A 23,861-nucleotide genomic window follows, 5' to 3' on the forward strand; every position below is an offset into this window, starting at 1 on the left:
AGAGGAGTAAAGTATTCCTCTCCTTCCCTCCATCCCCTCTCCTTCCCTCCATCCCCTCTCATTTACATTACATTTAAGTCATTTAGCAGACGCTCTTATCCAGAGCGACTTACTCTCCTTCCCTCCATCCCCTCTCCTCTGCTTTCCCCTCCATCCCCTCTCCTCTGCTTTCCCCTCCTTCCTTCCCTCTCCTCTGCTTTCCCCTCTTTCCCTCCCTCTCCTCTGCTTTTCCCTCCGTCCCCTCTCCTTTCCCCTCCTTCCCTCCATCCCCTCTCCTCTGCTTTCCCCTCCTTCCCTGCCTCTCCTCTGCTTTCCCCTCCTCCCCTCCCTCTCCTCTGCTTTCCCCTCCTTCCATCCATCCCCTCTCCTCTGCTTTCCCCTCCTTCCCTCCATCCCCTCTCCTCTGCTTTCCCCCCTTCCCTCCCTCTCCTCTGCTTTCCCCTCCTTCCCTCCATCCCCTCTCCTCTGCTTTCCCCTCCTTACTTCCCTCCATCCCCTCTCCTCTCCTTTCCTCTCCTTCCCTCCATACCCTCTCCTCTCCTTTCCCCTCCTTCCCCCCCTCTCCTCTGCTTTCCCCTCCTTCCCTCCATCCCCTCTCCTCTGCATTCCCCCCTTCCCTCCCTCTCCTCTGCTTTCCCCTCCTTCCCTCCATCCCCTCTCCTCTGCTTTCCCCTCCTTCCTTCCCTCCATCCCCTCTCCTTTCCCCTCCATCCCCTCTCCTCTGCTTTCCCCTCCTTCCTTCCCTCTCCTCTGCTTTCCACTCCTTCCCTCCCTCGCCTCTGCTTTCCCCCTTTCCCTCCCTCTCCTCTGCTGCTTTCCCCTCCGTCCCCTCTCCTTTCCCCTCCTTCCCTCCATCCCCTCTCCTCTGCTTTCCCCTCCTTCCCTCCATCCCCTCTCCTCTGCTTTCCCCTCCTTCCCTCCATCCCCTCTCCTCTGCTTTCCCCCCTTCCTTCCCTCTCCTCTGCTTTCCCCTCCTTACATCCCTCCATCCCCTCTCTTCTGCTTTCCCCTCCTTCCCTCCATCCCCTCTCCTCTGCTTTCCCCCCTTCCTTCCCTCTCCTCTGCTTTCCCCTCCTTACATCCCTCCATGCCCCTCCTCCTCTCCTTTCCCCTCCTTCCCTCCATCCCCTCTCCTCTCCTTTCCCCTCCTTCCCTCCCTCTCCTCTGCTTTCTCCTCCTTCCCTCCATCCCCTCTCCTCTGCTTTCCCCTCCTTCCTCCATCCCCTCTCCTCTCCTTCCCTCCATCCCCTCTCCTCTCCTTCCCTCCATCCCCTCTCCTCTGTTTTCCCCTCCTTCCCTCCATCCCCTCTCCTCTCCTTCCCTCCATCCCCTCTCCTCTCCTTCCCTCCATCCCCTCTCCTCTCCTTTCCCCTCCATCCCCTCTCCTCTGCTTTCCCCTCCTTCCTTCCCTCTCCTCTGCTTTCCCCTCCTTCCTTCCCTCTCCTCTACTTTCCCTCTTTCCCTCCCTCTCCTCTCCTCTGCTTTTCCCCTCCGTCCCCTCCTCCTTTCCCCTCCTTCCTTCCTTCCCTCTCCTCTGCTTTCCTCTCCTTCCTTCCCTCTCCTCTGCTTTCCCCTCCTTCCTTCCCTCTCCTCTACTTTCCCCTCTTTCCCTCCCTCTCCTCTGCTTTCCCCTCCGTCCCCTCTCCTTTCCCCTCCTTCCCTCCATCCCCTCTCCTCTGCTTTCCCCTCCTTCCCTCCCTCTCCTCTGCTTCCCCTCCTTCACTCCCTCTCCTCTGCTTTCCCCTCCTCCCCTCCCTCTCCTCTGCTTTCCCCTCCTTCCCTCCATCCCCTCTCCTCTGCTTTCCCCTCCTTATTTCCCTCCATCCCCTCTCCTCTGCTTTCCCCTCCTTCCCTCCATCCCCTCTCCTCTCCTTTCCTCTCCTTCCCTCCATCCCCTCTCCTCTGCTTTCCCCTCCTTCCTTCCCTCTCCTCTGCTTTCCCCTCTTTCCCTCCTCTGCTTTCCCTCCTTCCCTCCATCCCCTCTACTCTGCTTGCCCCTCCTTCCTTCCCTCCTTGATGGCAATTTGCAAGTGAGTGGAAGTATCTTAGGTTTTTAACTGAAGAGCTGGTTTTATTGTTGCTGTGCCCTCCCAAGATAACGACAAACTGATTCATATGTAGATGACCCTTTGAGCATTTAGGCACAACACACACACACACACACACACACACACACACACACACACACACACACACACACACACACACACACACACACACACACACACACACACACACACACACACACACACACACACACACACACACACACACACACACACACACACACTGCTGGGCGGTAGTAGGGTCATTCCACAAAATGAGTGTCTTTTGCATCCCTTTGATATTTTATGTAGAAATTGTGCACAAATATTGCGTTAAAACAATGTTATATTAAATGAAGTGCATTAATATGAATAAAGACTTGTTAAAGTTCCCTCTGTGCTACCTCTGGGGCTTCTAGGAATATTGTAACCCAGTTAACCCCAACATTTCTCAAAATTTTCACCATCTTTGTAAACCCATAGTTATGTTGCTTTTCTTTTTATTTAATATGATTAGTGATTCATTTGAAGGTCCCTCATGTTAAGGTCAACTCTGTTACGTGAACTGAACTCTCATTTAAATATTGTGAAAATATTCCTTTTAAAATATTCAAAAGAAACATTGAACATATTGTAGCCAAATTATAGTGTAAAAGCAGGTGAACTGGTTCTACTCGTTTTGGCCATTTCTGGTGTTTTTTTGGTGGAACGCTGAGAGGGTTGAGCATACCACGTCAACCCTGTTACCAATAGATATATAGGCTGGAAATGTTTGAAAAGTCGATATTTGTGAAGCTTACATGCAATTTCCCCTCCCTGTGGTACACAACAAGCTTACATTCTCTGTCTCACAAGTGGATTCACGATTTAAGAGGAAATTGTCAGCCCTGTTACGGTCAACCATGTTACTTTACTTGGCACTTAGGCCTACTATTGTCATTTTTTTAACTTAACCTATTGAGATGGGAAATCATGCTTGAGATGTTGAACATGTGCTCTTCATGACCGAATGTTACAATTTGGTGAAACAACTGTTTTCTTTCTACCAATATACACTACTCAAAAGGCACCCAATAGGTAGAATGTCCTCTCATGTCCTCTCTGAGATTGGCTGCTGTGACAGCGACAGTCCTGGCATACTGATATGCCATGCCCGCTGGTCACATACACACAGTGAATGAGAGGTGTCTGCCGATAACCCCTATTAGCAGCAGACAGTTCATACACCTGAGATTCACTGTAACAAAGTGGTGTTGGAGGACCAGTAGGAGTCACCCTTTCCTCTTCCCAGTGCCCCAGGGCAGTGATTGGGGACATTGCCCTGTGTAGGGTGCCGTCTTTCGGATGGGATGTTAAACAGGTGTCCTGACTCTCTGTGGTCACTAAAGATTTTAAAATATTTGTTATTTAATTAACCTTTATTTAACTAGGCAAGTCAGTTAATTAAGAACAAATTCATATTTACAATGATGGCCTACCCCAAGGCACTTATCGTAAGAATAGGGATGTTAACCCCGGTGTCCAAACTAAACTCCCAATCTGGCCCTCATACCATCACGGTGACCTAATTATCCCCAGCTTGCAATTGGCTCATTCATCCCACCTCCTCTCCCCTGTAACTATTCCCCAGGCCATTGCTGTAAATGAGAATGTGAACTCAGTCAACGTACCTGGTAAAATAAATATTATAATAATAATAATAACTAATCACTGACAATGAGAGAGGAGAATAGGTCAACCACTTTGTTTTAAATTCAAAAGCATGTTGTTGTCGTGTTACGACCGTCGTCAGAATGAGACCAGAGAGCAGCGTGTAAAGTGTACATTTAAAATGAACACCAAAAAACAACGAAAGATCAACGAACATAAAGTTCTGCAGGGCTTTACAGCTACTGTGCAAAAACAAGATCCCACAAACTCAGGTGGGAGACAACAATAGACAGCTGCCTCTGATTGGGAACCATACCTGGCCAACAAAGAAATAGAAAACTAGAATGCCCACCCAAATCACACCCTGAGCTAACCAAATAGAGAAATAAACAGGCTCTCTAAGGTCAGGGCGTCACATATCTCTTGTCCCTTTGATGCTATTCAGTCAATTGATCAGATTTACAAGCCATGTTTTCACTCTCATTCCGACACTGAGAAGAAGAGAACCACCCACACACATAATGATGGAGGTGGATGTGGAGGAGCTCTGGACAGGTAGTGTGACCAGTATCTGCACCACCAGCTCGGCTAATGGGTTAGGCAGCACCACATTGTCCTTGAAGATGTCCCCCGCTATCTTACCTTCAGTAACACACATACAGGACATATTACCCCAGGTCAATAGACAGAGTTTCCACCTAGTTCAGAGTACTTACAGCATTTGACTTACAGTACCCTATCCAAAAAGTTGTGAATCAGTTTGTCATTACCTTGGGAATATCAGGTTCTATCTGTGCAAAGCATAGTTATGAGATATTGAGCATCAAATTTTCACATCCCAGATCTCAGAACTGTTTTGTAGTAAAAGGTACCTAAAGTGCAGAGTATTAAAATCCTGAGACATTTGTATATACGTTTTTTTTTTATAGGGGGTGCCATCACAGATACAGTTGAACCTTATGGTTCTGAAATGTCAATCTGGGTTCAACCATAAGGTTCTGACACTTCTGAATTATACATTTTTAAGAACACCTTCGCTTTTTCAATACTGGTTCTCATTAAAGTCCAGGAGATCATTTCACCATTCCTTTTTGCTTAAAAATATCTACGACACAAGATTCCAAATGAACTATGAATGAAGATTGAATTTGTTTTGATTAAATGTATACATTTATTGTGGTATTGAAATTGTAGTTTTTGATATTGTAATCTGTAGTTTATATTTATTTTTTATTGGAATGTTCGTAGATAGTCAGAACACATCAGACAAACTGTTACCACTGAAGAATAAATCGAATCAAATTAAATGTTATTTGTCACATACACATGGTTAGCAGATGTTAATGGGAGTGTAGCGAAATGCTTGTGCTTATAGTTCCGACAATGCAGTAATAACCAACAAGTAATCTAACTAACAATTCCAAAACTACTGTCTTATACACAAGGTAAGGGGATAAATAATATGTACATAATGATATATGAATGAGTGATGGTACAGAGCAGCATAGGCAAGATACAGGATCGGGTACAGTATATACATATAAGATGAGTATGTAAACAAAGTGGCATAGTTAAAGTGGCTAGTGATACATGTATTACAATAGGATGCAGTAGATGATATAGAGTACAGTATATACGTATGCATATGAGATGAATAATGTAGGGTATGTAACATTATATTGGGTAGCATTGTTTAAAGTGGCTAGTGATATATTTTACATCATTTCCCATCAATTCCCATTATTAAAGTGGCTGGAGTTGAGTCAGTGTCAGTGTGTTGGCAGCAGCCACTCTATGTTAGTGGTGGCTGTTTAACAGTCTGATGGCCTTGAGATAGAAGCTGTTTTTCAGTCTCTCGGTCCCAGCTTTGATGCACCTGTACTGACCTCGCCTTCTGGATGATAGCGGGGTGAACAGGCAGTGGCTCGGTGGTTGTTGTCCTTGATGATCTTTATGGCCTTCCTGTAACATCGGGTGGTGTAGGTGTCCTGGAGGGCAGGTAGTTTGCCCCCCGTGAAGCGTTGTGCAGACCTTACTACCCTCTGGAGAGCCTTACGGTTGTGGGCGGAGCAGTTGCCGTACCAGGCGGTGATACAGCCCGCCAGGATGCTCTCGATTGTGCATCTGTAGAAGTTTGTGAGTGCTTTTGGTGACAAGCCGAATTTCTTCAGCCTCCTGAGGTTGAAGAGGCGCTGCTGCGTGAGTGGACCAATTCAGTTTGTCTGTGATGTGTATGCCGAGGAACTTAAAACTTACTACCCTCTCCACTACTGTTCCATCGATGTGGATAGGGGGGTGTTCCCTCTGCTGTTTCCTGAAGTCCACAATCATCTCCTTAGTTTTGTTAACGTTGAATGTGAGGTTATTTTCCTGACACCACACTCCGAGGGCCCTCACCTCCTCCCTGTAGGCCGTCTCGTCGTTGTTGGTAATCAAGCCTACCACTGTTGTGTCGTCCGCAAACTTGATGATTGTGTTGGAGGGGTGCGTGGCCGCGCAGTCGTGGGTGAACAGGGAGTACAGGAGAGGGCTCAGTACGCACCCTTGTGGGGCCCCAGTGTTGAGGATCAGCGGGGTGGAGATGTTGTTGCCTACCCTCACCACCTGGGGGCGGCCCGTCAGGAAGTCCAGTACCCAGTTGCACAGGGCGGGGTCGAGACCCAGGGTCTCGAGCTTGATGACGAGCTTGGAGGGTACTATGGTGTTGAATGCTGAGCTGTAGTCGATGAACAGCATTCTCACATAGGTATTCCTCTTGTCCAGATGGGTTAGGGCAGTGTGCAATGTGGTTGAGATTGCATCGTCTGTGGACCTATTTGGGCGCTAAGCAAATTGGAGTGGGTCTAGGGTGTCAGGTAGGGTGGAGGTGATATGGTCCTTGACTAGTCTCTCAAAGCACTTCATGATGACGGAAGTGAGTGCTACGGGGCGGTAGTCGTTTAGCTCAGTTACCTTAGCTTTCTTGGGAACAGGAAAAATGGTGGCCCTCTTGAAGCATGTGGGAACAGCAGACTGGTATAGGGATTGATTGAATATGTCCGTAAACACACCGGCCAGCTGCACTGTTTGTATTCGGTCATGTTACCAGTCACCTTTCCCTGATTAAAAGCAGTGGTTCCGCGCTTTCAGTTTCACGCGAATGCTGCCATCAATCCACGGTTTCTGGTTAGGGAATGTTTTAATCATTGCTGTGGGAACGACATCTTCAACGCACGTTCTAATGAACTCGCTCACCGAATCAGCGTATTCGTCAATGGGCGGGGAAGTTAGAGTAACAATGATCCAAGGTTTTTCCACCCCTGGTTGCGCAATCGATATGCTGATAAAATATAGGGAGTCTTGTTTTCAGATTAGCCTTGTTAAAATCCCCAGCTACAATGAATGCAGCCTCTGGATAAATGGATTCCAGTTTGCAAAGAGTCAAATATAGTTTGTTCAGAGCCATCGATGTGTCTGCTTGGGGGGGAATATATACGGCTGTGATTATAATCAAAGAGATTTCTCTTGGTAGATAATGCGGTCGACATTTGATTGTGAGGAATTCTAAATCAGGTGAACAGAAGGATTTGAGTTCCTGTATGTTTCTTTGATCACACCATGTCTCGTTAGCCATAAGGCATACGCCCCCGCCCCTCTTCTTACCAGAAAGACGTTTGTTTCTGTGGGTTTATGCCAGCTTTTCCCAAATTCGGTCCTCGGGATCCCAATGGGTGTACGTTTCGGTTTTTACCCAAACACTGCACAACTGACTGAAATGATCAAAGCTTGATAATTAGTTTATTATTTTAATCAGCTGTGTAGTTCTAGGGCAAAAAACAAAATGTACACCCCTTGGAGTCCCTAGGACCGAGTTGGGGAAACCCTGGTTTATGCCGATTGAGCATTACAAAAAAAATCACTTAAAGTAAAAAAATCTAACTTCGCAGACATATAAAGAATCATATGAAGACCAATTATATGTAACTAACTTACTTTTGACAAATTTCAGATAGAACCTTATAGTCCCAAGGTCTTGTTGTTCTAATAGTATATATCAGTTTAGTTAGTCTAGTTTATACTATGTTTATATTATGTGTTGTATTATACAACAGCATTAGTCATAGTCATATACTGTAGTCAACAGGTTTGAACTTGTTTCCTCCTCAGAGTTATCAAAATGGACGAGTCAGTTTATCTGACTAGACACGTCCAGAGAGGACAGACAGTGTAACCCATCCACTAGTTATGGTGGGACAGAGAATCAGTCATTACCTAATGTATAACTCATTAATAAACCCCTGGAGGGACAGCTGAGGGTAATCTACTCACAGCCAGCCAGCTGGAACACTGAACTCAGTGTGTCTAAAGAACAGATGAGGAGGAGGAGGAGGAGGAGGAGAGGGTTCTTGGAGAAGTTGATGAAGAGTTCTCTCATTCTGCTAGGAATAAGCTCTATGTCCGGTCCTATTAGTGGTGGCTGATCAAAACAAGCAGAGAGTAACACTACAGAGTCAGAGAACGAAAGAAAAAGAAAGAAAAGAAATTGAAAGAACCCATTATTACAACGTTTCTTCCTGTAGAACAAACCACAATTTGACGTTAATAAATGATTTCATTTTCACCAGATAAGGAACCTTGAAGGACATCAGAAGGCTCTCCCCCCACATTCAATCTGCTACATGTTCCCTTGTATGAGAGTACTAGATGTTCTCTTGTAGGACCTAAATATAGTATCATCGCATGCAGGGTGAAAATTTATCATGCAATTCTGTACCATCCTCTTTTTTTTGGGGGGGGGGGGGGCTCTCCCCATACCTGGATTTGGGGGAAGAGGTAGGAGAGGGAGTGTCATCCTTCTGGTGCCACTCGCTGCTGCTGTTGAGGTCCAGAGCGGACCAAAGGAATGACGACCTGTCCTCCTTCCGGGGGTATTTGGAATGCAGGGAGGGGGGGAGTGTCATGGGTCCGTACCCCTAAAAACACAGTTTATATTTCACTGAATTCAAACAATTATGTCTGAATTCAATGTTCAAGCCAAAGCCAAAGTTGTACTTATTTACAAAGTACCTTGAATCCACCGGGCACACTTTTTGTTCTGACACAAAAATCACTGCTGGATTTGGTTAACGTTGTAGTTTCCTAAAGAACCAAAATGTTCCACACGTTCTAATACCGTATAAGTTCTGAGTTCATTGCGAGGTGCATATGCCAATGTTACTCTCTAGCTTCAAGACAAAAATAATTAACACCAACTTTAATTCCAGACATTAAACTGCAGTACTGGCCACCTATCAGACAGTCATGGAGCAGGGACAAATACTGGCCTTACATAACCCTATCTGCTTTCACAGTGTGCATCCCTTCACCAACTAGCAGGAGAGACAGACGCGATGGCGGCCAATTAAACGTGAACAAAGGCAGGCTGCGTTTTATTAATTGACAGCTGTCTTTGATGTAAGGGGTCAACAGTCCTCTGCTCCCTGGCAGCAATGGATACACTTGTTTTGTAGACATCATGCCTGTCAGTCAGATGAAGATAACATCAATGGCCTCAGAAATATCACTGTTCTCCGTTTCCCCCTCTAAACTCCAGCAGGAAAAAAAGTTCCTGTACTAATGGTTGTCAAACAGTCCTTTGCCTTTCTTCAAAGGTGTCTCGTTCTCTCTGTAGGTGAATGCTTTTTTTTCATTTCTAAGCTGATGCTTTAGAGGGTTTTCAGACTGGGGGACACCTGCGAAGGCCACTAATGTGTTCTTAAAAGCCTAGTATTTTTTTTTGTGATGTTAGCACTCTGATGTTCTACGTTGTATTTCTGGTTGGAATGTGCAAAATCGAGCTGTTATCTGAGTGTGGTCATTTATACCAACAGAGCTGAAAGTAAGAGTAGGCTAATACTGTATATAGATCTGGAGATATAACTGAGTGTAACTCTGAAATACTTTATGTGTGTTGTGTGTGTATGTGTGTGTGCATGTGTGTTGTGTGTATGTGTTTTGGTTGATGTCTTTTCAGAGAGATCGGTCAAAATTGTATGATGGGTTGATTGCTTATCAGGTGGGATTATTCCTGTGTCCAGTCGTTACATAGATATTTCGGAATATGAATGAATTCGGGTGTGATGTCCTTTTTTTCTAGAAGAGTGCAAAGTAATGTTTATTTAGTTTGGGGGTGAGTTTCAGTTTTTCCATGGATAAAAAGACAGTCGAGCAGAGGACTTTTGGTTTAACTGAGAACTTGTATGCAAGCCTCCTGTGTGTAAAGACAGAATTTATCTCTTCAATATCATTGTAAAGACCCGTGCAAACACCTAAGTCTTTTTTTGGGACATTTACTCTGCTTATTTAGTATCATGTATTCATGTACACTGTATTAGTTTGAGTGCTATTTTGTGACGAATAAACCTATTAGTTGATTTGAGTAAATGCATTCCTTGTTTAGAGAGCAACTATTTCACTGACTATATGTTCATAATTTAATATTTGTGAATTCTAAATTGTCGACTTATTTATACTGCACATAGCATATTCTTGGGTTGCACCTTGACATCCCTGATCTACTTGACTCAATACATTTATGCTAGAACATTGGATTGCCAGCATTTGTGTCTAGCATTCTTAATAATTGCTTAATTAACTGTGCAAGATAGACACATGTTCATTATAGTCACACTGAGTCGTTGATGCAATGATTCGCTACCTTGTCAGATCCTCCAGAGACTCACAGGGCCTGTTGCATTTCTTTCACATGATAATGGAGTCAGATTGAAGAATTCAGTTTTTCATTATTTAACACAATTCTCCCTGAACTGTATGTGTACCTCTATGAGAAATCTATATAGGTTTTCTTGAAGCACAGAAAAGGCCCTTGAGCCAGATATGAATAATCAATCATTAAGCAACTGTCAACCAACTTCATGTTGGGTGACATGTTAATGTAGCCTTATTTATGAAGGGATACATTGTATAATGTAAAATCTGTAGGAAGAATGGTTAGATAGCTTCAAAATGCAGGGCTTACATGCATGGTCAGTAATCTGATGACCATTATCCTCAATATGTAGACTTACTTTAGGGTTTATCATAATATGATACTATCATATCACCACATCAATCTTAACTTATTTTGTCCCTTAGCTTCACTGTTCCTTTGATGAAGTGTCTACAAAGAAGATACTCTATATAAGGAAAACTTGATACCAGACATACTATTTAACAACTGACTGAGTTTAAAGTTTGAAAGGGGACACCACATTTCTTGTTGATTAACAGCTCACGTCATTTGGACTTATAATGTTCACCAAAAAACAACAATATCACATCAATCACACCTAAACTGACATATTCAGGATAGTAGTTTCTATTAAATTGACCCATCTAAGTTTCTATCATGATTAGGCTGAGGTGTTTGTTCAAAAGGTCATCATTTAATTTTAGCCTCTCTGAGTGTAGATTAGAAACTGCATAAGATGAAGGTGTTTGTATTTGATTAATAACTCGTGTTATTTGCTTCTTAAAAAGCAGCGGGGGAAATATGACATCTAGTGGTTAGAAAATTGGAATAGTATAGTATTCTCCAGTCCTGCTTGTCCTCAGTGTAATTCAAGGAAATGTTTTCTCCACATTATGAATATAGGAGGCACAATGTATTTCTCACAAGCAGTATTGTTGACCAGAGAAGACTGTGCTTTAATCAGAAATGGAATAGGTAGGCCTACTGAAGAGGCTCTGGACACGCATGCACACGGTGGCACACACAAAGAGAGAGTGAGTGAGTGAGTGAGTGAGTGAGTGAGTGAGTGAGTGAGTGAGTGAGTGAGTGAGTGAGTGAGTGAGTGAGTGAGTGAGTGAGTGACTTTCCGTAAGGCTCCTTGGGTAAAAGCCTTGAGACAGAGAGTAGTCGAAAGTTAATTATTGCTCTTTGCACAGTACTTTCATATCAGCAGTATTTTCTCCCAGATCTGTTGAACCCAGACAAATAATGCCTGACAAACAAGAGAGCAACTGAGTTCAGTGTTCACATTCCTCCTCAGGGACGGACCACATGGGAAAGACAACCTGGAAATATGCTGGAATAGATACAGTATTTGTAATTCTTCAGCTGATGTTGAAAAGAGATTAACGTGGAGGTAATAGCAGGTTAGAGACCAATCCTGGATTTTAGCACCACACACCTGCACGCACACGCGCACACATACACACACTGAGAGCATTGTCTGGCAAAGGTCCAAGATCCCCTGGTAAACCTCTGGTAATGATGCTAATTTAGGCCAGCTGTGCCAGCACCAGGGCATTGTCTCTGTTTCCACTACTGCTGCCAGTGCTGCCCAGTATGGCACAGGGACACAGAGTACCAGGAAAACCGGGCCAGACTTAATGCATGCCAGTAAAAATACTGTTGCCTTGAAACATGACAGTGTAACACTAAAAATAAAATAAAGCTAAAAGTGAAATATGCAGTACCAGGCCTTCTGAATGGCGCAGCAGACTAAGGCACTGCATCACAGTGCTGAGGCATCACTACAGACCCGGGTTTGATCCCAGGTGGTGTCACGACTGGCTGTTACAACTGGCCAATAGGCCCTGCGTCATCCGGGTTAGGGCAGGGTTTGGCCGGGGTGCTTTACTTGGCTCATTGTGCTGTAGCAACTCCTTGTGGCGTGCCTGAAGGCTGACTTTGGTTGTCAGTTGAATGGTGTCCTCCGACACACATTGGTGCAGCTGGCTTCCGGGTTAGGAGGGCAGGTGTTAAGAAGTGTGGTTTTGTAGGACGCATGACTTGACCTTTTCCTCTCCTGAGCTCGTTGTGGAGTTGCAGCAATGAGACAAGATTGCAACTGATATCACGATATTGGGGAGAATAAAATGGGTAAAATACACACAAAAAAATATATATATATACACTTTCCCCTTTTGAACTTTCCCTCCCTCCTCATAAACCATGATGTTGACTACCACATATTTTCCCTCAGAAATGTCTATGTCCCAATTCCTATATATTCTCAGCATTTTGACAAATTCTAAGGGAAAATGTAGAGATGGGTCCACTCAACAGCACTGCTTTATTGTGAAGAATGCACATTCAGTTTGGTATGTACAGAAAACTCACAGTACAATGATACAGGATCAACACGTGCCCATTTCTTGTGTTATTCTTGTTCTTGTTGTCTTGTGTGTGTGTGTGTGTGTGTGTGTGTGTGTGTGTGTGTGTGTGTGTGTGTGTGTGTGTGTGTGTGTGTGTGTGTGTGTGTGTGTGTGTGTGTGTGTGTGTGTGTGTGTGTGTGTGTGTGTGTGTGTGTGTGTGTGTGTGTGTGTGTGTGTGTGTGTGTGTGTGTGTGTGTGTGTGTGTGTGTGTGTGTGTGTGTAGGCAGATCGCTCCAGATTGACTTCAAAATGAGCACTAATTACTAACATGTAGGCTTGGGTTTTGCTACAGCGGTGCGGACATAATCCCATGAGACATAATGGACATAATCCCATGACTCTGAATCCGAATGCCACATGTTATCTCCCAGTGGTAGAAACACATTTTAAATGTTTTGTTTTCAACCTATCCCAAATCCTAACCCTTAACTTAACCATTCAGAATTAATGTCTAACCTTAATATCTTCACCCTATCCAAAATGTTAACCCTTACCTTAAATGTGATGCTGAACAGGAGTCAACACATGGTGTCAAAAACACTTCGAAATTTGACGTTTGGCGCAGCGTCTAAATGTTATGCTTGGAGAAACGTGGGTAAACGTCAGAATCTGAAGTCAAATTGGTTAAATCGTGAGATCTTGTTGGTGTGTGCGTGTGTGTTTCTCTCTGACTGATCACATGACTTTCCACCAACTCAGTTTATCAATTCAGTGTTTGCATTTAAACAAACGTATAAGTGTGTGTAGGTATGTGACTGTGTGTGTGTGTATGTGAGTCTATGTGTGTGTACAGTATGTGTTCATGTTTAATGAGCAGATGGAAGGTTCATGGCCTTATTTCCCTTAGGGACCCCAGCCGTCATCACTTCAGCTCCTCTGTGGAGGACGAGGGAGTCTCAGAACCTTCTGGGCCTTCCTGAAAGGTGCAAACACAGTTTGTGACATCGCAGTGAAAAGCAATTTACACACACAAAATGAACTGTGTATTAGTTACTATTAATTCTGATAATCCCATTACTGGAAATAAGGAGTCCAAAGCATGCACACATGCACACACACAAACACACACACCTTGACTTTGTCCAGGTCCGGCCCACCGGGAAGGGATTTCTGTGATGAGAGCTGTGAGGAGAAATTTGGAATGGAGAGATTAGGCTCGAGATGAGTCACAGGAAGAAGTACAGAAGGATGAAAGAGTGAATAGAGGTCATGTAAGGCACAGCGAGGTGGCTGCTCACCCTCTTGGTGTGCTGGATCTCATCGGTGGATTTGGACCTACTCTTCATCTGCTTCTGGGGGGAGGTGGTGGTGGGGCACTAGACACAAAACACAGAGAGATGGTGTCAATCACAGCTACGCCAGACAGCATACCCTAGGGGCAGTGGTTCTTCGGGAATGGGGATTTGGATGGTGTGTTCAAATCCTGGATGGTTTGTGCTTGTACTGCTGTTTTGTCACCACTAGCTAAGATGCTACAGGTGGGACTCACTTCATTGATTTTCTGATCCATGGTTGGGCTGTCTTTACTGAGGTTCACAGTGATGACAAAGCTGGGGTTGAGGTTGCAGCTGTACACAAATGATCACACTCTTTTTGTCAATCTGCGGAGGATAAGAGAAGAGTAGCTCATTAGTTCATGCAGTGATCGTCAAAGTCCAGCTGATGGCGACACTGACCAAGGGAGAGCATTACTCCTTTGCACCTTATTTGGATCTGAGTGCTTGTAAGGGTGACAAGCGCTTTGCCCCATTGAAGTATAAAAAACTATATACCAAAATGATTTTATGAAAAATTTGATTTGTCCCTACTGCTATTAGCCAATACAAATGCATTGAATAAAATACTCAGTACATGGAAGAACAGATCCCCCCCTAAAAACTCTAAAGGAAGCTTGTTCTGAAATGTCTGTCCTATATCTGAACGATATAAGAGAGATCAGGAAATGTTTGCTATTTTTTTTCTATGTATTAGAAAAATATTTTGGCACTAAACAGTCTCCATATATACAGTACTTCCATTCATTTTTTTCAACTGGTAACGCGGAACCTTCCGACGAGTCTTGTGAGGCCTGTGGGCGTCCAAGAGAAACCCACATGTACGTGTTCGAGAGAGCCACACCTTTCCACAGAGGGGTCATATTAGTGTGTAGCCCAAACTGTTCGGCCGCTACAGACATAAAATGGCAAATCGGCTGTACCTACTTCAGATGAGTCCCAAGAGTCGTGGTGCAAAACGGAGAACACTATCGTGTTCGTGAGAGTCTCAACTCACTTTAGATAAAAGCCAAACCATTCGGACCCTACAGACGATTTTTATGAGATAATCGATTTCCGGGATGTGCCATGGTCTGACAAACACCGCTCTAGCTCTGTCACCTTTCACTTCAGATGCAGAAGTGTGACATCGGCGGATGTGGTGGACTGAGACGCATCCAATGCGTCTAGCTTCAACTTTATGGAAATGCTTGTATTATGCTAATTAGACATCGACTCTAGGTTGTTTAATAGACCCTGATGTTTAAAAGTAATCCAGAACACTGAATATAAATGTCCTCCAGAAGAGGAACAATGTATATTAACAGCATGCATCATATTGTATGTACAGTACATGCAATCTCTCCCTCACCAGGACTGAGTGTTCTGTGGTAGTCTGTCAGTCTCTCTGAGGGAAATGACCTAGATGTGGTTGATTTGAGGCCTAGCTGACTGGACTTTCCCTCTCCTCTCCTCCTTATCCCTCCATTCCAGGGCCTATCTCTCGATTTGGGAATAATTTGTTCCCTGTGTTATAGAAGTGCTATTATAAACGAGGGCCTGTAGAATAAGGGTCTGTAGACTAGAGTGTCTCATGTGTGTGTTGCCCCAGTGGAACACCCTGTGGCTCAGAGAAAACACTTCCCATCGATTAGTCCACATGACTGACTCAACGACAGCCAAGGTGACACATCCGAATAGGACACTTAGATGTGTTTATTACCCTCACACAAAATCATGGACACACATACACACACACACAGATTTATGGCAGGCCACATACACACATATCATAACTCACATAAGCACGAACACACACACACACAGCAAGAGGTATGTCCCCTTACACAGATTTCTGCAATGGTAGGAAAAACCACGCTGGCTGCAACTCTCTCTATTTCTCTCCTTTCACTATCCTTGTTTCATCCCTCCATCATAAGGATTTAGAGACGGGATGAAAGGGCAGCTCTCACAGAATAAGGTTCAAAGGCGGTAGAAATTAGGATGAATAATCCCTGGGTGAGTTATGATGTGAACTGGTGTGTTTTGTAATGCATTAGTCTCCCAGTAACAGGCCGACCCCTAATTTTGGTAATTTTCTCACTGAGAGTAGAACGTGATGAGAGGCTCTGTGTGATGAGAGAGAGAGAGAGAGAGAGAGAGAGAGAGAGAGAGAGAGAGAGAGAGAGAGAGAGAGAGAGAGAGAGAGAGAGAGAGAGAGAGAGAGAGAGAGAGAGAGAGAGAGAGAGAGAGAGAGAGAGAGAGAGAGAGAGAGAGAGAGAGAGAGAGAGAGAGAGAGAGAGAGAGAGAGAGAGAGAGAGAGAGACTACATTCATAGATCCGAAGACTGTTCCCTCAATCTGGAACGGCTGTACGGTATGTCACCACCTGCTGTTCTAACCGATGAAATCATCTCTAACACAGAGATGATGTCACAGACACTGAGCAGATACCTTTTAGCTCAGTGAGCTGACCTAATCCCAAAATGATTGAAATAATCATTTCAAACTCAATAGTCGACCACACATCCTTCCAATAGCAACACTGGGCGCGCATCCTCCATAAATAAGCACCTGTCAGAGGCACATAATCACTTGAGATCATTTTTGCCCCAGCCAACCTCCTATGGGGTGCCATTTGCTTACAGTGTAAGAGTGGGCAGAAAGCCCCACAGTTCTGTCTCCGACTGTCACTGATGTGTTTCCAATCCCCTATTAAGTTTTTCTCCCGTTAAATGGACAACTCATACCCTATTAACAGGCAGAAACTTGGAGGGCGAAGTAAAGCCTAGCCACCTAACTAGCATGTGTGCTAGTGACAATTATAACAGAGAGAAGAGGTAGGAAACACATACACCAGTGGCGGTCAATGCCGTTTAGTATATATATTTTTTATGAGCATGGCCTTATTTCTATTACAGCATATTGGATGACTGTCATTTATAGTCCATTCACTCAGCTCAATGTAACATCGATGGGTTTAGGCTACTACATGATACTACAGTTTCCCCAATACCCATGATGAGGTTACTACAACCTAGCCTATGATTGAAGCTTTACAATGTAGGTGCACAGGTCTAAGATATTTTTTTACACTCTTCAATACACTCTTGACTGCATCAAGCTGATCTTGGTTGTAATCATTAGTCCAACAGTTGCAAACGAGAGTTTATATTGGACACATTCAGATATGTTTAACCTCGTTTCGTTCCTTTTGCTTCCATTGAAAATACATTTTTCAACAGAATCGGCGGAATGAATATCACACGCAAACACAGTTCACTTTTAATAGCTGCCACATACAAACAGCATGATCACTTTGCTCGTTGTAGAATTCCTTCTCTCATCTACGAGCTCTTTTCCTCTCACCTTTTCCCTTCCGCTTGTGGTCTTAAGTGCACAACACGTCAGCTGTATGTGACCAGGCAAAAAATACTTTCCAAGCCAAACCTTCACATCATAACCACTACACACAGCCGACATCGTTGACATCATATTAGCTGATGTCAAAGTCAACATAACTACTAGAACTAAAGCGTTAGTAAACCTGCATCAATCATGCAGTAAGCAAGTCATTTAGCAGTTACACTGGCAGACCCCGATGGCAATAAATAAATTAAACCATAAGCTTACCTTGACTTGGAAGAGTTCCAATGTTAGATAGCCATAGCCAGCTAGCTAACTGTAGTAACCTGGTAAATTTATGTTAAGTATTATGTTTACCAATAGATAGCAGTATTGACTCAATAACAGGGTTTGCTTTCCACTATCCGTAGCCGTTAAAATGTCTGCCATATAACCGTGCTCGGAAATGCCTCAGGTAGCTTACGCCAGGTGCATTCCAGTAATGTTATTCTAAATTACAATTAAATATTAAAAGGTACTTACGTGTCCGGTGTCATCAATCTAAGAAGCATCCCAGGTTAATATATATTTGCAGTGGTGTAAAGTACTAAAGTAAAAATACTTGAAAGTAGAAATGAAGTAGTTTTTGGGGGGTATCAGTACTTTACTTATATTTTTTACAACTCTTACTTTTACCTAACTACATTGCTAAAGAAAATTATGTACTTTTTACTCCATACATTTTCCCTAACACCCAAAAGTACTCGTTAAATTTTGAATGGTTACCAGGACAGGAAAAGTGTCACACAATTATCAAGAGAACATCCCTGGTCATCCCTACTGGTCTGATCTGGCAGACTTACTAAACACTCTTTATTTGTAACTTATGTCTGAACGTTGGAGCGTGCCCCTGGCTATCCGTAAATTTAAAAAACAAGAATATGGTGAAATGATTTAAACTTTTACATTTGATACTTAAGTATATTTCAGCAATGACGTTTACTTTTGATACTTAAGTATATCAAATACCAAATATTTTTAGACTTTTACTCAAGTAGGATTTTACTGGGTGACTTTTACTTGAGTCATTTTCTGTTAATTAAGGTATCTTTACTTTTACTCAAGTATGACAATTGGGTACTTTTTTCCACCACTGCATATTTGGTGACGAGGATGACTATGGATGACCGCGTTGGATTTGTTTGCCACGAATTCAACGGAGTGTCTGGCGTGCAACGCTGGATGTGAGACTCGAGTGAGCAGTGGAAGAGACTGAATGATTGATTCCCTGGATACGGGTAGGACAAATGAATGACTTTGTGAGGGGAGAGAACAATATGCTCACTGCCACCATTTGATCCTAAAAATCAGGAACAGTTCTTTGCCGCTAATAAAATAACTGATGCCGCTATACACAAATCCATACTCATAAACGTTTCCGGCGCACAGACATACAGTTTGATGAGAAACCTGCTGAGCCCAGATACAACAGGAGACAAGTAATTTAGAGATATGGTCGATCTATTAAAAGATCACTTCAAACCCAGTGAAATTCAAGTTGAATTCAGGCATGAGAATACCTACCAAATCGATGCGGGAATATATGGCTGAGTTGAGAACTAGCACTGGACCGTAACTATGGGAAGACATTATCGCAAATGCTACACGATCGGCTGGTGTGTGTGCCTCGGGGTAGCAGCCAATAGAGATTGTTATCGCTGCAAAGGCAAACACGCAGCGTTTGACTGTAAATTAAAACATGAAAAGTGTTATGCGTGTGGGATAATAGGACACTTTGGGAAGGAGGGCCGCAATAAAAAAGCAACGGGCTACAGAAAAGAAAACAGACAGGAGAAAAACGATGCTCTAACTACGGCTCAAATCAAGTTACAGAAAGTGAAAGTGGGTGTCTCAGACGAAGAGCAAGCGTTTTCGGTGTACAGTGTGCTGGAGGCGAATACAGTATGACAAAAGTCAAGCCTTTCATTGTGGAAATGGGAATACATGGATTTAAAAGGTACTGTTTGAAATAGACACATGATGTAGCATTACATTGATGAACAGGTCTCAATTAAAAGAGTTAATTGCCTAAACTGAGAGACACCCCCATTAAACTCAAAACATACACAGGGGAGGAAATCACTGTGATTGTAGTTGCTGATGTTCAAGTGGAATATCAAGGGGAAAATTAAAGTATGCCTCTCTTAGTAGTGGAAGATACTGGCCCCAGCTTACTAGGGAGAGAGAGGGTGGTTGGAGGAAATACATTGAACTGGGCTGAAATCACACATCTCCACAGTGACATTGACATTGCAGCAGTTGCTACTCCCAAATTCTATAGGCCAAGATCAGTTCCATATGACATGAAGCCTAAAGTGGATGTGGAAATTGACAGACTTAGCAGAGGATATCATTATTCCTGTCAAGTACTCTGATTGGGCAGCACCAGTTGTTCCCATACTCAAACCAGATGGTTCAATCAGACTATGCGGTGACTACAAGCTGACTGTAACAGGAGTTTCGTCACTGGAGCAGTACCCCATACCCAAAGTGGAGGATTTTCTTTCAACGTTAACCTGAGGCAGTGGCGCATTTAGGTATAGGTGACATGGGCAGCCGCCTAGGGCGGCATCTTGCCGGGGGCGGCACAGGGCGCGGCCACAAAAAAAAATATAGTTTTAAATGTTATGATTATTTGTGTTGTTCCAAATGTCTGAATAAAAATAAAGTTTTTTTTGTTGGGGGCGGGGGGGCTGAAGGGGGGGGGGGGGGGGGGGGTTCGCCCAGGGAGCCATACAAGCTAGAACCGCCACTGACCGGAGGGCAACAGTTCATCTGGGTCACAAGGTGGATGCCAAGTGGTTACACACTGTCAAAGCTAAAGAGAGGGCTGTCGTGGAAGCTCCAGCTCTGGCAAGCGTTACAGAGCTGAACTAGTACAATCGCTTCCTCTGTAACATCTCTACCCTCTTAGCTCCACTACATCAACTGTTAAGGAAGGATGTGGCCTGAAAATGGTCAGAAAGAGAGGAAGGAGTTTTTGCTAAAAGGACTGGCTGTCACATTCGGAATACAGAGATTCCACAAGTGTTTATACGGTAAAACATTCGCTATTGTGACTGACCATAAGCCTCTATTCTCTCTGTTCCATGAACAAAAGCCAGTACCACAAACGGTCTCTCCAAGAGTTCAGCATTGGTCTGTGTGACTCAGGGGCTACGAGTACAGAATTACCTACAAGCCAGGTAGATACCATAGGAATTCTGATGCACTGAGTAGGCTGCCCGTTCCTGAAATCATCACTCAGGAAGGAGAAAATGACCAAGTCTTGATGATCAATTTGTTGTATGAAGCACCGGTGAACACAGCACTAATCAGGCAAAGGATGTGATGCTATCACAAGTGCAGGAATTTATCCTTGAAGGATGGCCTACTACGCACGCTGCTTGGCCTTGAGTGTTCGAGATGGGTACATCTTGTGGGGTTCAAGAGTAGTTATCCCAACACAAAGGCGGGGTATGCTACTGAAGGTGTTGCACCAGTCTCATTCAGGTACGTCGAGAATGAAAGGCCTAGCGAGGTCATACGTCTGGTGGCCAAAGATGGACCAGGATTTAGTCTCAAATGGATTCCAGCTACAATTGAGGATTGCTCAGGACCAGTGTCATATACTGTGATCATTGGAATTGCACAGACTAAGGAGACACGTGGATCAGATCTGAGCTCGAATTCCAGTTTGATCCATGGACTTGGATCAATGCTTAAACAAGCAGGACAGGACATTGGAATGTTCCCCAGAGTTGCAGTTGGATAAACAACCTGAGAACACCAGTCTGGTACAACCACCTGTAAAGTGTCCACAAAAGGACTTTGTTTCACCATCAGGTACTGGTGGCACCAGCTACACCACCTTTGAACAGAGAGTAGCAGTAGCGTAAAAGAGGGGGTGGCGGGTGGCGGGACACAATGCAGATTGCCCAGTTAGCCAATGTGCGGGAGCACTGCTTGGTCGGCCCAATTGAGTTATTATGTACATTAATGTATAGTTAAAGTGACTATGCACATATGATAAACAGCGAGTAGCAGCGATGTACAGTATTAGCTTTAAAGGGGGAATCTACAGTAGTAACCTGGTATATTTATGTTAAGTATTATGTCTACCAAGATGGCAGTATTGACTCAAAAAATCTTATCTTACGCCTGGTACATTCCGGTCTAAGTTACAATTAAATACTAAAACGTACTGACATGTCCGGTGTCATCAATCTAAGAAGCATCCAAAGATACTACACTGACATAGCATCCCTCTCTGTTTGAGCTGGGCGTTTAAGTTGGCTAAACTAGCTAGCTGCATTCTCTAACTAAGTAAGCAAAAGTTTTTAAAAATGTCGAAAATACAACACAATCTCTCTCTCTCTCTCTCTCTCTCTCTCTCTCTCTTCTCTTTCATTTTTTAATACATATCTTTTTCCTAAACTTTTCAACTATTGTCTTTCTCTTTCAGTGAACTACTCACCACATTTAATGCACTGCGGTGCTAGCTAGCTGTAGCGTATGCTTTCAGTACTATATTCATTCTCTGATCCTTTGTTTGGGTGGACAACATGTCAGTTCATGCTGCAAGTGCTCTAATAGGTTGGAGGACGTCCTCCGGAAATTGTCACTATAACTGACAGTCTACGAAAGCGGGGGAGAAACATGAGCCTCCTAGGTTTTGTACTGAGGTCAATGTTCCCAGTGGATAGAAACGACCTATGTACCCAGAGGAGGACGGAAACTATCTGTCCTCCGCCTACACCATGGTGCTACCATACAGACTGCTGTTGAGGCTACTGTAGACCTTCACTGCATAACAATGTGTTTTAATAAATTATTTGGTGATCTGGACACCAATGTCATACGCACACAAAACATAGACGAAGCCAAGCAAGATACAGGTGAACATGAGACGATGGGAATGGAACAATCACACAACGTCACACTGAATAACACACCGATCCCAAAGACGTGTCCTATACAGTACACAATCACTGGTCATCAGCTTTACCACACTCAGCCATATCCACGGTCTATACCCTCTACTCATCCCGAAACAGGGGCCAGTGCTGCCTCACTCTCCCTGGCATTGTCACAGCTCAACCAAGCACATCTCATCTCGTCTGAGCCTGAATCAGTTCCTTACATCATGCTTCCCCACCATCTTGCTCATTTCAGGTTTACCATACAGAGCATATCCTCTTTGCCCTTCACTGGCTGAGCACACTCCCTGCTGATGTGTTGACCCTATAGTGATTCACTGACCAAGCATTTTTACAAGCACTTGTTATCTAATGGATGGGTCTAGTTTTACACAACCCATGCATTCAAATGCATAGCCTAATGCCTGCTGGCACAATGAGTATCTCAGCACCCATTAACAAAGGATCGAGTTCGGAAGAAAAATAACAAATGTGCCACACAATGCAAACTTAGTGATATTCTTCCCCCATACATATAGGCAGGGATAATGTACCATAAGAGCTTGAATTTTGGATCACATTTTAACCACCGTTGGTATTGGTTTCAAATGACTAAACCTCTGACACGCACACACAGTAAGCTTACCTTTCCACCTGCCTCGTTCTATGGCGCTACCTGGATATTACATATATGTGGGTCTGTATGAGGAGATAAGGCAATTTGGTCTAGAACCTCAATAACTCACAGCATTAAATACAGCTAAGCGTTTCATCCCAAAGAGTGAGAGGTAGAGAGAAACACGCAGAGTGAGAATGAAAATGAGAGGGAGAAAGAGAAAGAGAGAGGAAGGTACATGTAGACCTCAGAACACATGCAGAAATCAGAAGAAAATTACAGATTATTGCAAAACCGAGGGACAAAAGGATACACACCTTTCTCCTTATTTCTCCTTCCCTTATTCTCTCTCTCTCTCACTCAGTGGAAATGTGCTGGTAGGGAGATAGTGCTCCTCATTTCACTGGTGTACTGCTGCCTCTGACAGTGCACACCCCTCTCAGCCCATTCATTGTTCCACTGACGTGCCAGGCATGCAAGGACGCACACACACACACACACACACACACACACACACACACACACACACACACACCACACCACACCACACCACACCATAAATAACACTTTATTACTGAAATTGTTTTTCAAGCATTTTTGCAAACATACATGATTGATAACAAAGGACTACATTCTGTGTGCAGTCGAAGCATGACAGTCCTTTAGTACTAGGAATGTCAGAGTTTATCGTTTACCATTATTTATATTACACACACTCCCCAGACTGCCCACTGCATTATTTGATCAATCAGTCTGGATAGTTTGGCATTGACATTCCTTTCACTGTATGTAAATATTTGCAAAACTATTTCAGTAGAGTGTAAAGGGGTTACGATGCAGGTGGTTTACAGCTTACCAGCCATAGACTGCCTCGC

The 23,861-nt window shown here is 43.8% G+C and overlaps 1 long non-coding RNA gene across 1 annotated transcript; it reads right to left on the reverse strand.

Moving 5' to 3' along the window:
- Window positions 1-12,957: 12,957 nt before the first annotated feature.
- On the reverse strand, window positions 12,958-23,427 carry LOC123994259. Its single transcript, XR_006831608.1, has 5 exons — window positions 23,304-23,427; window positions 14,305-14,416; window positions 14,054-14,131; window positions 13,887-13,937; window positions 12,958-13,731 (listed from the first exon to the last, which is right to left on the reverse strand). It is a non-coding gene; the product is annotated as an uncharacterized LOC123994259 (long non-coding RNA).
- Between the last annotated feature and the right edge of the window lie 434 nt (window positions 23,428-23,861).

This window comes from Oncorhynchus gorbuscha, linkage group LG13 (assembly GCF_021184085.1).
Source record: "Oncorhynchus gorbuscha isolate QuinsamMale2020 ecotype Even-year linkage group LG13, OgorEven_v1.0, whole genome shotgun sequence".
Taxonomy (NCBI): Eukaryota; Metazoa; Chordata; class Actinopteri; order Salmoniformes; family Salmonidae; genus Oncorhynchus; species Oncorhynchus gorbuscha.